General features: G+C 42.1%; 1 pseudogene; it reads right to left on the bottom strand.

The window, feature by feature from the left end:
* Window positions 1-4,307: 4,307 nt before the first annotated feature.
* LOC133065588 (protein FAM32A-like) lies at window positions 4,308-4,829 on the bottom strand (annotated as a pseudogene).
* Between the last annotated feature and the right edge of the window lie 9,832 nt (window positions 4,830-14,661).

Consider the following 14,661-nt stretch of genomic DNA (forward strand, 5'->3'; position numbering starts at 1 on the left):
CCAAGGGATGGATTCAGAAGTATCATTCTGCTCCCATGAAGCCAAGCTATCTGGACTCTGAATGTGACCCTGCCCTTAGGAAGCTCAGAACCTAAAGACACCTCCAATAACACTGTCAGCTGTTGGTCTTCCTGACCGTGACCCTGCACTGGAAGGATCAGAGCTGTTGCCTGAACTTGATTAGTCAGGGCAGAAAGGGGTGTGTCCCCCACCCACCTAGGCTTACTATGGGACTTATCTATCAATATGGCAACACTCAGCTGGATTTAGAGCACAAAGCTGATACCTTAAACCAATATTTGGATGGTTCATTATGAGAAACTTGGGGTTATAACTTTAAATTCTAATTTTAATTACTCATCCTGAGATGTCTGATACCAAAAGCAAAAAGTCCTCAAAATTTGATCCTGGATGCTGTTTCCCTGAATCTATCTGACAACAGCCTGCAGGGGAAGAACACCTGTTTTCTAATCTCATTTCCATCCATAACTCGCCATCTGAGCAGGTCACGGGAACTCTCTCAGCCTTCTGACATTTTTCATCCCAGGAAAGGCAATACTTCACACTTTACCTTCAAGTATTTCAACAATGACGTTAAGTAACACAGCAAGGTAAGGCAAAGACCAAGGTAAAATGTAAAGCACTGTGTTCAACAGAGAAAAGATTGTTCTCTTTTCTCTTCGTCCACTTGTGCTAGCATCCATCCTGCCTGTGAAAACTGAAGGACTCTGGTCAGCCAGAGCCAATGTCAACCAGAAGATTTTAATCATCACCTAGTGGCTGTCTGTTATAAGAATGCTCTGAAGTCCTGCTCTATTTCTTCTTTTTCCAATAACAGTAATATATTTGTATACCTCTTCACGGTGTGAGTGTGTGTGTATGTGTGTGTTCTCATTGAAATATTCCAATGACACATGCACTAGTAGCCTTCAAGGAATTTTTAAAATGTGTTTCCTATGAAGAATGTCTTTTTCTCAGACTGTCTCTCCAGCATCTACTTAACATCAAAGGCTGACATGCAGCCACAGTGTAACTGAGAATTTTATTTAACCTTGTCTGGTGATGTTATGGGATACAAATGAACAGGAAGTGTTGAGATGGCAACTGTTTGGAAAGCAGCCTGGGGTTGAAGCAGAGACCTCCATTACTCAGCCTAAAAATGGCCATGGCCCCTATATAATAAAAAAGAAAACAAATGTCTGGAGATTCTTCCACAGGTAACTTGCAATGGTATAGAGTGAGATGGACTAAAGAGAGTTTTTAAAGACTTAAGGTCATAATGATATGTACCCCCTGATATAATTCCCATGAGAGGAACCCCTTACCCTCTGTGATATTCTTTCCCCAAACCCATAACTCCAGTCTGATCCTGAGAAAACATTAGACAAATCCAAACAGAGGGCCCTTCTACTAAATACCTGATCATACCAAGGTAAGCAAGACTGAGAAACTGTCAGAAATCAGAGAAGTGTAAGGAATCACAATGCCTAGATGTATTGTAGAGTCCTGAAATGGATCCTGGAAAGGGAGCATTAAGGGAAAAACTAGTGAAGTCTGAATAAAGCTAGTAGGTTAGTTCATAGTAATGTCACAATATTAATCTTTCAGCATTGACAAGTACACCATCAGTACATAAGATGTTAACATTAGGGGAAATTGGGTGAAGGGCTTGCAGGAACTCTCTATATTTTGTTTGCAACTTTTCTGGAACTCTACAGCTATTCCCGGAGAAGAACTTGGCAACCCACTCCAGTATTCTTGCCTGGAGAATCCCAGGGATGGAGGAGCCTGGTGGGCTGCCGTCTGTGGGGTTGCACAGAGTCGGACACAACTGAAGCGACTCAGCAGCAGCAGCGGAACAATTATTCCAAAATAAACAGTTCATTAAAAAGATAGAAAGAAACATATCAACCAATCAAATTGTGGGACTTCACTTGAATCTGGATCAAAGAAATTATTTTTCAAACATTTGTTTATGAGACAACTGGAATTTTAAACACTGGATATTTGATTATATGAAGGAATTAATTATTCATTATTTTAGGTGTGCTAATGGGATTATAGTTGTAGTTTTTAAAGGAGTCTTTTTTTAAGAGACACAAACCAAACTATTTATAAATTAAATGATACAGTGTCTTGAATTGGTTTCTCAAACAGTACAGAAAGGGGAAGTTGGTGGGGGTGTCAAAAACATGAGTAAATAATTACTGAAAATGGGTGATGGGTTTATGGGAGTTTACTATTCTATTTTACTTTCTTTTGTATGTTTGAAGTTTTCCACAATATTTAAAAGATTAATTTAAAAAATACAAAGGAGGGAGACCATAATCCCCTAACTTTTGATCACATAGCATTATATGCGTTGCTGTATTTGCCACCTCAGCAATACCTACCCCAATTATTCTCATGCAGTGTCTCCCATCCTTACCAACCCAGAGGCCAACTTTGGGATCAAAGTTCTCTTTGGAATGCCCACTCACACGAACCTCTGGAACTGGCTCAAGGGTACCAGAACATCGTCATCAGCTGGGAGACCAACCCCGGGAACCTGAATAGATTTTCCAGTCCTTTGGTAAGCCACAAGGGTCACCCAAGTCCAGCAGGGAGAGAAGAGAGTGTTTCTCATGAGTCTAAAGACAGCCTCATCTTTCAGCCAACTCTGGGAGCAGAGAGGTCCCTTCTCTCTCTCAGTGATGGTTTTGACATATTTAGTTCCTTTTAGCCTCCAAGAAAATTGGATCTGAACACAGATGAACAGGAAGAGAAGTGACGACAAGTCAGGGCTTAATTTTAATGCCAAGCTTTTTTTTCTTCTCCAGTGCAGAAGTCTTATTAAAGAAACAGCAGGATGCTGACAGGAAACTGTTTGTAAGTAGAAATAACACTTATTATAACAAGTCAGAACAGCAGGCAGATAGGTTGGTTTGTTTGTTAATTATATCTGATTTTATTTTCTAATGAATGCCTTAAGAAAGGGGAGAATCATTCTGACAGCTGTTTGAAACCAGATTTTAAATCCTCTTAGAAAGATGATACTGAGCAGAAGCAATCAGATTCTATGAAGCAAGAGGAGGTCTCCTCTAGCCCCTATTGTTGATCAGATCTGTGAAGCTTAATAATTTATAATCCTGTGAATGAGGATCTAAATTCCTGCTTTAATTGATGCCTGTTATTTGATGGAGAAAGTCTTTTGCTCACTTATGGAGACGGTGCTGATTGTGATACGCAGGGAATGCATATGTAACTTGCTTGCATTTATAACAAGTAATCTATAGTTCTTCTCTATGTATGATATTCCCAAGGAGAACAAAGTATATTTGCTTCAGAGGAAAGTGTTAATTTTATCCAGATTAACTAACTAAATGATTACATAGTCATGAATCAGAAAGAAAGATATACCTTCTAAAATAAGGACTGAAAAGAGAAAGCCGAAAAACCGTTTGGGGAACAGGGTTGGGAGTGAATTAACCAGCAAGAGTGTTTTTAAATTGCCCTGGGGGTGAATTAAGCCTCCCACTTTTTTTTTTTTTTTTTGTCAGAAATGAGTAATTACTAAAGGGAAGCAGCATAGCTCACATCTTGGCATTTTTATCCAGAATTAAGGTTTCACATTATACATCCCCACTCTGTGTGCACTTTAAGGTCTAACTACAAATACCTGCACATTCAATCAAGGAAACCTTGGAGATCAGATCTATCCAGACAGAGCAGTCTGAATCATTTAGAACAGAGCAAAAATAACATGTGATGGATAAAGTACAATAATGAAGGGAAAAGGCAGGTTTGTCATCTAGATGATCCAAAGCATCATCTCAGGTCCCAGAGAGATTACCCTCCCTCTTTCCCTTGGCACTTCCCTTCACCCAGACCACCTTCAAAATTCTGCTTTGAATGGTGTCTCCTACAGGAAGCCCTCCCTGGTTCACTGACCTGATTCTTGCATTTTGCTCCTCACTGCCACAAGAAGCATGTCTGTATTTTGCATTTGGTCCTTAGTAGCTTGTTTTATACCAATATTAAGGTGTTCGTTTGATTTGTGTCTTTATTTTACCTACCCCCTTATAGAAAAGTTCCTTAAGGACCCCACTATGTCTTCCATTTGCTGCATATTTCCCCAGGGTGTTCCCGGTCAGCAAGAAGGGCTCTCAGGAATGTTGCCTATTGACATTGTGGAGCCAGCATCAAATCGATGGCTTTGACTTGGGCTTTGAGTCCATCTAAAAGTTTGGGGGTGGGGGGGGGATGTGAAATTATATAAATAATTTTAATTCGATTTTTAATTTTTTTTATTTTTATTTTTTTAAAAGGACAGTCTTACTTTAATCAAGTTCCAGAATGAGGACACACAGCTTTGAAAAGCAGTGTCTCAGCAGAAGACACAAGGATGTGTGCACAAGAATGTTTCTAGAAAATACCAAGGCCCCAAACATAACCGCGACGTTGCCTTCTGCTCCTCCTCGATGCCACTCGGTACCCGGGGTGGGCCTGCTACTTGGTCCAGCTGACTTTGGGAATGTCGTAGTGCTCCCGTGAGCATGTCCAGGTGTCTGTTGAAGTCCTCTACTCTCTGCTTGTGGGTTTTGGATGCTTTCTTCAGGATCCTTTCCATTTGCCACTTCTGCATCTTCTCGAATGCCGCTTGGGCCGGTGTCCGCTTGTTCAGTCCACGGCGCTTCTCCTCCTCATTCTTTTTGCTCGTTCCCATCGCTTCCAGGAGTTTCGCCTTGTCTTTGTCTTTTTCTTCTTCCGCTTAGTCACTCCGAGCTCTGCGACGCCTTTCAGCCTCAGGGGTCCCCTTTGGACCTGCTTGTAGGCCTCCATGGCCTCCTGGAAAGTTCCGTAATTCGATTTTCTTAAAACCTCCCTGAACCTGGTTCATTTTCTGTTATGAGGAGATAATGTGAAATTCCCATCCCTCCCCTACTCCACCCTGATTTTCTTTAAACTGGCTATTTTTTATTTTATTGAATCAAGAGTTTATTTAGGCTCACTTAAATTTTACTAATAAACTCAAAACCCAGCCTGTGGGCTAGATTCAAGGCTGTGTCAGCACAGATGCCAGCTCAGGGCAGCTAAGCTCCCTTCTCAAAGGGACTGGCTTGGCCACATTCCGAAGTTAATGCACTGTCTGCAGCTTGGGGGAGTTTGGCACAATAAAGGGGTCTGAATTCCTACAGCCACCGACTGGGCAGTCCCTCTGGGGAGAAACAAGGAAATGAAATTCTTTATCACATTCTCAAGTCCATGGAATTCTGGCAAACAACAGACATGGCTATTCAAATGGAGAGCTGAATTCAGATAGAACTGGAGATTGGGAATTGATTTCCAGGGACTGATGGAATTTCTTACCCTCTCTTTATTAATATCCAGCATATTCAGGAGCCTATCTTGAGGCAATTTTGGCCAAGACATCTCTACTTGCTCTTAGGAATGAGTGTATGCTGAGATGAGGGAAGCAGGGAGAAACTCGCTGAAGAAACGCACCACTTCTTCTGAGAGCCAAGGAAAGCAATTCAATCTGCAAAATGCCTCTAATCAGCTTTCTTTCCACCAGCACCTCATAAATCTCCTCTGAATTTTCAAGTAAACCAATGGAAGAGATCATGCTAACCATGAGGAGATGCTGTAGGCAAAGCAGTTCAGGTGCGGCATTAGGAAAGAAATCAGACAAAGGGTTGGAACAACCCAAGAAAGTGGTAAAAGCAGAAAGTCCAGATACCAGCACTGAGGATGTAACCCAGCTCCCCACTGTGATGATGCTGGGTAGTGGGAGAAGCCCAGGAATGGGAAACCAAGCAGTGGGAGCAGTCACCAAATGTCCAGCGGCCAAGTTCTAACTACCTGGCCAGCACCTGTCAGCTGGGACCTGGCAGGATCTTGCTAAGCCTCTCTAGACCTGAGTGCCCCATGTGAAAAGTGCAGAGGGCCAGTTCCATGGGCGTGCACTGGGCTTACTGCTCTGCTGTCGCCATCTTGAAATTCTTAATAACAAGGAACCCCACATATTTATCTCGCACTGGGTCCCTCAAATTAGGTAGCTGGTCATGAAACTAAAAGTGGGATATAAGTGGTTCTGGCTAAATTAATCGATTCATTTATATTATTTTGTTTAAAGCTATCTGTAAATTATCCTATGAAATCAGCATGACGACAGGATAGAAACTAGGAAGAGACCACACATTAAAGTAAACACGCTTTACTGGCAAACGGTGTGATCATGATCAAGAGGCTATTCCAATTAACTGATAAGGTTAACTGAAATCCTCCATGTAGATTAACTTTCATAACAATAAGATGTTGAGTTACATACTAAACCTGAAATTTTATACTGAAGGTATTTTAATCTCCTGCTCTTTCAATGGAGTAGATGCTCATTCTTAACTATAATTCTCATTGAATAATACAGTATAGAAAATGCATGGCAGTTTCTAGTGATTTTAGTGATGTTAAGATCAAAGTAATATTCATAATAAAAAGCAAATATTTATTAAAGATTGACTATTGAGTAGGGACCTTGGAGTCTGGGATTTAAGACTTAGGGTCAGGATCAAAATCAGCATTAGTTAGCAGTTAGGATTAGGATTGAAGTTGAAGCTCCAATACTTTGGCCATCTGATGCAAAGAACTGACTCATTGGAAAAGACCCTGATGCTGGGAAAGACTGAAGACAGGAGAAGAGGATGACAAAGATGAGGTGGTTGAATGGCATCACCAACTCAATGGACATGAGTTTGAGCACGCTCTGGAAGTTGATGATGGACAGAGAAGCCTGGCGTGCTGCGTGCTGCAGTCCATGGGGCCACAGAGTTGGACACAACTGAGTGACTGAACCAAACTGAGGATTAGGGTTAAGGGTTGGGATTAGGATTAAGGCACAGTACCTAACCTGGAGACATAATACACAGAAACCTAGACAAGACTCTGATGTATACAAATAATATATACATACTTGCACACACATACACAAACAAAAGGGGGGGAGGAGGAAGTTTGGTTAAGGGCCAGTGAGTCTCAGAATATTTCAGGAGTTCAGGGAAGGGCAATCTCAGAAAGGAGAAGCCAGTCTAAACCATCATGGTTCCCTTGGTGACAACAGGGTGGACCCCATGGTATCCCAGGAGCTGGTTCCAGTTCAAGTTTCAGTTCAGTTTAGTTCAGTTGCTCAGTCGTGTCTGACTCTTTGCAATCCCATGAACTGCAGCACACCAGGCCTCCCTGTCCATCACCAAATCCCGGAGTTTACCCAAATTCATGTCCTTCGAGTCGGTGATGCCATCCAGCCATCTCATCCTCTGCCGTCCCCTTCTCCTCCTGCCCCCAATCCCTCCCAGCATCAGGGTCTTTTCCAATGAATTAACTCTTCACATGAGGTGGCCGACATATTAGAGTTTCAGCTTCAACATCAGTCCTTCCAATGAACACCCAGGACTGATCTCCTTTAGGATGGACTGGTTGGATCTCCTTGCAGTCCAAGGGACTCTCAAGAGTCTTCTCTAACACCACAGTTCAAAAGCATCAATTCTTTGGCGCTCAGCTTTCCTCACAGTCAAACTCTCACATCCATACATCACCACTGGAAAAACCATAGCCTTGACTGGACGGACCTTTTTTTGGCAAAGTAATGTCTCTGCTTTTTAATATGCTATCTAGGTGGGTCATAACTTTCCTTCCAAGAAGTAAGCATCTTTTAGTTTCATGGCTTCAATCACCATCTGCAGTGATTTTGGAGGCCCCCAAAATAAAGTCTGACACTGTTTCCACTGTTTCCCCATCTAGTTCAAGTTTAGGAGTCACCACTGAGTCAATGCACATAACACCATTTCCCGGGAGGCTCTGGCTAGTACTATGGAGACATAGAGGTGAACAAGTGGAGACTCTGGCCTCCACACAGCTCCCGCCCAAGAGAACCAGAGACACAGACCCCTGACTGGAGTCGCCCCCGGACCACCAGCCCCACCCCCTGCAGCTGAGTGACAGAAGGACTCAGAGAAGATGCGTCAATAGAATTTTCTTTGAGTTATTGATGAAAACAGTTGAAAATTGAGAAAAATACCCATCAGGGAGATCAAAAGAAGCAATCTTCCATCAGTAGGAGTGCACCAGGGAATGGTGAGGGGAGAATGTGACTTTGGGTGGAGACGGGTTTTCCTCGTTAACTGGCTGCCTGGCAGTCCCAAGATCTTACCAATTCTGTTTGCTCAGAATGACAGTCACAAAACATAATGTTACCCAACGTTTCCAAAAGCAAAGAAATATGCAGTATCATTTTGCTTTGCTTTAAGCAACTCTGATTTTTAAAATTCAAAGAGATAAATCACTGAAGGATACTTGACTTCATAAAACGTCTCATGTCAGGATGGTCTTAAAAAGGAAACTCCTACAGTAGTACATTTTAGGTAGAATTGACTTCCAAAAAAAGAATTTATATGCAACACGGAAGCATACCCATCTACTACATAAAGTCAAGTAGCCTTGAAAGTTGATCCAAGTCATAAAAAGAAAAAAGAATATGAAACAGTCATTCTTCACCAAGATTATTCAATTGAGAAATCTGGAAGGGCCATCTAAACAACAATCTTCCTGTCAGTGGCTGTATTATTAGACTGCAGCTTTCCAGTTTCCTGTATGTTGACAGGACGCTGATCTCCTGAAGTAATAAGAATAAGACAATGTACACCCGTGGGATCCTTTCTTCAGCCCCATTAAATGTTAATCAGGGCCAGTTTATCTACACACAGCCCCTTCCACTGCAGGGAAAAGTCTGATGTAACAGATTGACATGGAAGGATTTCCAGGAAAGTTCTAGAATGGAGTATTTAAATGATGATTTGTGAGCACTTAGAAATTGAGACGTGATCACTGATTTGTATTTTCTTGAGCGGCCGTACTAAATGATTGATGAAAGGATGCATGTGAGCCTGGAGGGAGGGCCCTAATAGAGTATCACAGAGCTCTTTTCTGCTCAACATTTTATCAATGTCTAGAATAAACATTAGGAGAAGGCAATGACAACCCACTCCAGTTCTCTTGCCTGGAAAATCCCATGGACGCAGGAGCCTGATAGGCTGCAGTCCCTGGGGTCGCTGCGAGTGGGACACAACTGAGCGGCTTCGCTTTCACTTTTCACTTTCATGCATTGGAGAAGGAAATGGCAACCCACTCCAGGGTTCTTGCCTGGAGAATCCCAGGGACAGGGGAGCCTGGCGGGCTGCCGTCTGTGGGGTCACACAGAGTCGGACACGACTGAAGTGACTTAGCAGCAGCAGCAGCAGAATAAACATTTGGAAAGTTCTGTTATCAAAATCATGTAGTACACAAAGCTGGAAGGCTAACATACTAGGTAGCAGAATCTAGATTTTAAAGTTTCAGTAGCATGGAAGAAAAAATCAAAATAAGCAAAATATAGTTTATAAGGGATAAATGTAAAATTTCACATTTAGAATTTCATGCAAAGAAAAAAATCTGGCTTGTTGAAAGGTCATCGAACAGAGAACTAGGTGTCTTGACTGGCCAGAGATTTTATATGGGCCCTTAATGAAATATAGATGTTAAAAACAACAACAAAAAGCTAATGGTTTCTGGGCAGTTAACATTTATTTTCTCCTTGGTTGTCAAAGATTCTTATTTTCTATAGTCTTCTGAACTTTTCCAAATTTTCTACAACAAGAATATGTTATTTTTATGAATACAAAAAAAAATTATTCTTACTATTTGAAAATATTCTAATGACTGTCTGGAGAATCCCAGGGACGGGGGAGCCTGGCGGGCTGCCGGAAGTTGGAGCAGGCTATTCTATACAATAGAGGCTGGAACTAGGGGAAATAACTAGTATCCAGTTCATAGTGGAGTGAATTCCCGTTTCTGGAAGTGTCCACATAAACACTGGCTAACTACAAAGGTAGTACAGCACTTCTCCATCCACAAAAGATGTATTACAGTAACTGTACTTACCATATGGTTGTGAAGGATTCAATAGGTTCATCCATATCAATGTTCTTAAGACAGTAACAGGCCTGTGCTCAATAAACATTAGCTACTAGTGTCTGCCAGGACGGGCTTCCCTGGTGGCTCAATAGTAAAGAACCTACCTGCCAATGCAGGAGATGCGGATTCAATCCTGGGATCAAGAAGATCCCCTGGAGAAGGAAATGGCAACCCACTCCAGTATTCTTGCCTGGGAAATCCCATGGACAGAGGAGCCTGGCAGGTTACAGTCCATGGGGTCGCAAAAGAATCAGACACAACTTAGTCACTAACCAGCATCTGCCAGGAGTGGTACAGAAAGAATGTCTGCTTCACTTGAGAAATTAAATGATGACCAAAGGTTTCTTTCAACTCCATGATTTTATTATTCTAGGTGGGAGATTCTCTACTCCACCCCCAACTCAGATGGCTCTCTCTTATTATCTAAGCCTGAAGTTCTGAACAGAATCCTGATAATAATAAAATTATTGCATGAGAGGAAGTGTCCACAGGAGGACGCTGTCCAAAAGTTATGCAGAATCTCATGCGTTTCCTTACCAATATAGGAAGAAGGCCCAGCAGTAGCACTGGACATGTAAACCAAAGTCATGATTGAGTTTCCAATGACTAGACAAAGGATAAGGCATGGGTGAATAGCCAAAAAAAGAGGGAGCCAAAGAAATCACAGAAAACCTAAGTCCATGTTCATTCATTCTTTCATCTATTCAACAAACATATTTACCAAGCACCTTCTGTGTATTGTATATACTGAGCTCTGTGCTGGTTCTAGGCACAGAAAACCAGGCACAGTCCCTACCCTAATGGAGTCTACAGTCAGTGAGAAATTTATTTGAACCAAATAATCACAATAAATATAAAATTACAGCCATGATCACGATATGAAGAAGTACCCCGTGTCATATGGTAGAGATTTGCCCTGGATATAGAGGTCAGGGAAGACAGCTCTGGGGAAGCCACAACTGAGAAAGATTTGAAGAAAGGGGGGAATTTACATGTTGAAGAGGGGTGAAGAGCATTCTGGGCAAAAAGTTATTGAGAAAGGGAAACATAACAAGTAAAAGGAAGTGAAAGAAGGCCAGAGTCCCTGGTGTGCAGAAAGCATGGTGGGGCATGGTTTCAGATAAAGCTGGATAGGTGCACGGCATGTTAAGAATATTGTGTCCTAAAATAATGGAAAGAAATTCAAGTATTTCAACTATTTTCAGGTTGGGCAGTGGTGGCCATAAAGATCAGATGAAGAAATCACTCTGGATACGTTGTAAGAGGTGAAGGTCAAAATGACTGCAGATAGACCAGTAAAGAGGCTTTTGCAGCAATCTAGGTAAGAGATGATGGCAGCTCCAGATAGTGGGAGAGGAACAAGGAACAAGAATATGGATTCAGGTGAGGTTTAGGAGGCAAAATTGAATGTGAAGGGTAAGGCAGAGGGAAGGGTCTTGGAGACTCCAAGTTCTGGCCTACTTAACTCTTTAGTGAGATGGGGAACACCAAAGAGATTTGAAGTTGGGGATGGAGATCGAGTTTAAAAACTATAATTCAAAAGCATGCATGCACCCCTATGTTCATAGCAGCACGATTCACAATAACCAAGACATGGAAACAATCTAAATGTCCATCTACAGAGGAATGGATAAAGAAGATGTGGTACATATACACAATGGAATACTACTCAGCCATAAAAAAACAATGAAATAATGCCATTTGCTGCAACATGGATGCAACTAGGGATTATTATACTAAGTGAAGTAAGTCAGAAAGAGAAAGACAAATGACATATGATATCACTTATATGTGGAAACTAAAATATGATACAAGGACTTCCCTACTGGTCCAGTTAAGACTCCATGCTTCTAATGCAGGGGCCATGGGTTTGATAGCTGGTTGGGGAAGTTCTGCATGCTGTGTGGTATAGCTGAAAAAATATAAAAGATACAAATGAACCTATCTATGAAACAGAAACAGATTCACAGAAAGAGAGAATAGACTTGTGGTTGCCAAGACAAAGACAGGGATGGACTGGGAGTTTGGGATGAGCAGATGCAAACTATATAGAATGGATAAACAACAAGTTTATCCTACTATGTAGCACAGGAACTATATTCAATACCCTGTGATAAACCATAATGGAAAAGAATATATATATCTTAAACTGAATCATTGCTCTACAGCAGAAATTAGCACAACATTATAAATCAACTATACTTCAATTTCAAGCACTAAAATTGGGGGAAAAAAAAGTTTGGTTTTGGATGTGTTATATTTTCAATATCTGTGAGACTTCCCAAGTAGAAATGTTAAGTAGGAAGTGGATACGTGGGTCTGGAGCTCAGAGGAGAGATCTAGGCTGGGAAAACGTTTTTGGCATGAATAAAATATAGGAGAGAAGAGTGTCTAGGATTGAACCTTGGGTATTTTAATATTTATTCATTTGAGAAGAATAGATAAGGCTACAAAAAATGACAGTAAATTAGCTGTCAGAGAAGACAGAGGAGACCAGAAAAGTCTTGTGTCAGTGAAGCCAAGAAAAGACAGTGGTCCCAGGAGGGATGGTGAACAGGACAGATGACTGTTGGGAAGGCAGGGGAAGAGGAAGGACCTCAGCATAAGCTATTTGGTTTGGTTGATGGCTCAGGAGCCAACCTGACAGCGACCAGAGGAGCGGGTGGGAAGTGAGAAATAGAGTCCACAAGTATAAATAGTCTTTCTAGAAGACTCTATAAGGGGGGGAAGAAAATGTAATGGTTCGAGAAGAACGTACAGTTGTGATACGGTTGTCTCCCCTCTTCCCACTCCTCTTCTCAGTGGGAGACTTCAGCACACTTCAAAGGTGGTGAGAAGAATCCAATCGAAAAGAGACGGGAAATAAAAGCATGATGAAAGAACATGCAGCACTACAGCGGGATACGAGGCTAAAAAGGACACCTGGCTGGGGACGTGCCTTTGGGCCAGGAAGATGCAGCAGGTAGGACTGTCTGGTCACGAGGTGGTCGCAAACGGCAGGACTCTGTTGATGTTATGACAAAGCTGGTGGAGAGGGAACCAGCTGGGATCAAACTCCCTGCTGCTCCCTGGTTTAGGCTTCCAAGCAACATATCTGTGAGAAACTGGTAGGGTACTACCAAGAAATAGCTCAGGCATCCCAGAGATTGGGTCCTTTCCTCGAATACAAATAACAGTAACCCCCGTGGGTGGGAGTTCTTAGCGTCCTCTTCTGAGTTGAAATCCATACCAATTATCTTCTGAAGAAAAGCTATCAGGTGTGCTTCCTCACTCAGGTCTCAAGTTTATTTCCCAGAAATATAATATTTTGCAAATGAAGAAACTGAGCTGCATCCCTAGCTATGGCTATTCTCAACCTGAACAGAAGAATTTGGAGTTTGCATGAGTCCAGCTTTCCAATCGGAGAAGGCATTGGCACCCCACTCCAGTACTCTTGCCTGGAAAATCCCAGGGACGGAGGAGCCTGGTGGGCTGCCGTCCATGGGGTCTCGAAGAGTCGGACACGATTGAGCGACTTCACTTTCACTTTTCACTTTCATGCATTGGAGAAGGAAATGGCAACCCACTCCAGTGTTCTTGCCTGGAGAATCCCAGGGACGGCGGGGTCTGGTGGGCTGCCGTCTGTGGGGTCGCACAGAGTCAGACTGAAGAGACTTAGCAGCAGCAGTAGTAGCAGCTTTTCGGTGGTTTCTAAAATGTAGAATACCAGCATGGCAGGAAGCTGTCCTATGAGACAGTGTTTTCAGACACCCACGCCCAGGCCTTATGAAGTCACAGTAGGGAAGGAAACCCAGTTTGTCCCAGGCATCTGCTAGGTGCCAGGCTGTGTGTTGGTCACCTTAGCAGGAAATATCTCATTTAATCCTCATAACACTCTTTGACTGCTGGATCTGAGCTTCTACCCAAGATAAGAGAAATCTGCTTTGCCACCTTTCTGAGCGCTCCAGGCTGGTTCTTTTACTTCCCTAGTGGCATTCATGTATGGCCCCAGGCTAACCTGGCCTGCCAGGCCTCTGACAAAGTAGATTTTTGAGTTTATAGCAGCACATTTCCCTGAGCTTTTCCGTATTTCTCCCAGCCAACTCAACTGCCAGGAGAGGTCTATATTTTTATCTTCTCAACTTTCCTTTCTTCCAAGTTGTGTTCCAGACAAATATTTGTGGTCACTGCCCAATGAAACCAAATGTCACTGCCCAATGAAACCAAATTAGTACACAAATGTCATGTGCTAATTAAAAAAAAAAAAAAATGGCAAGATGAAGGATTTCTGAGTACTTACCAGAGACCTAATACATTATTTTTTTAAGCCAACAACCTAACCTTAATTACAACTCCCATTGTTAAAACCTTTTTCATCTCTCAATTGACAGAACCAGGGCAAGCCGCTGAAGAGGGCTTCTAGAAGGAAGTGAGGTTTCCAACAAATAGGAGACACATCTCTTCTTTCCATTTCTCAAGGATATATTTCAACTGTCCTTGGCCACTAGGGACACTTAGGATCAATACTTTCCTTGTCACTAGTCACCCTACCATAATTGCAATATCTGCTATGAGAATATCTCTCTATTCAGCTTTTATGTTCTGAATTCTATAAATTTTTCCTGATATCTTGTTTTTCCCAGCTTTATAATCAGATGATATAAGCATAAGTAGAATGCTGACAGTTAATCCCAGATT

Source organism: Dama dama, chromosome 11 (genome assembly GCF_033118175.1).
Source record: "Dama dama isolate Ldn47 chromosome 11, ASM3311817v1, whole genome shotgun sequence".
NCBI lineage: Eukaryota > Metazoa > Chordata > Mammalia > Artiodactyla > Cervidae > Dama > Dama dama.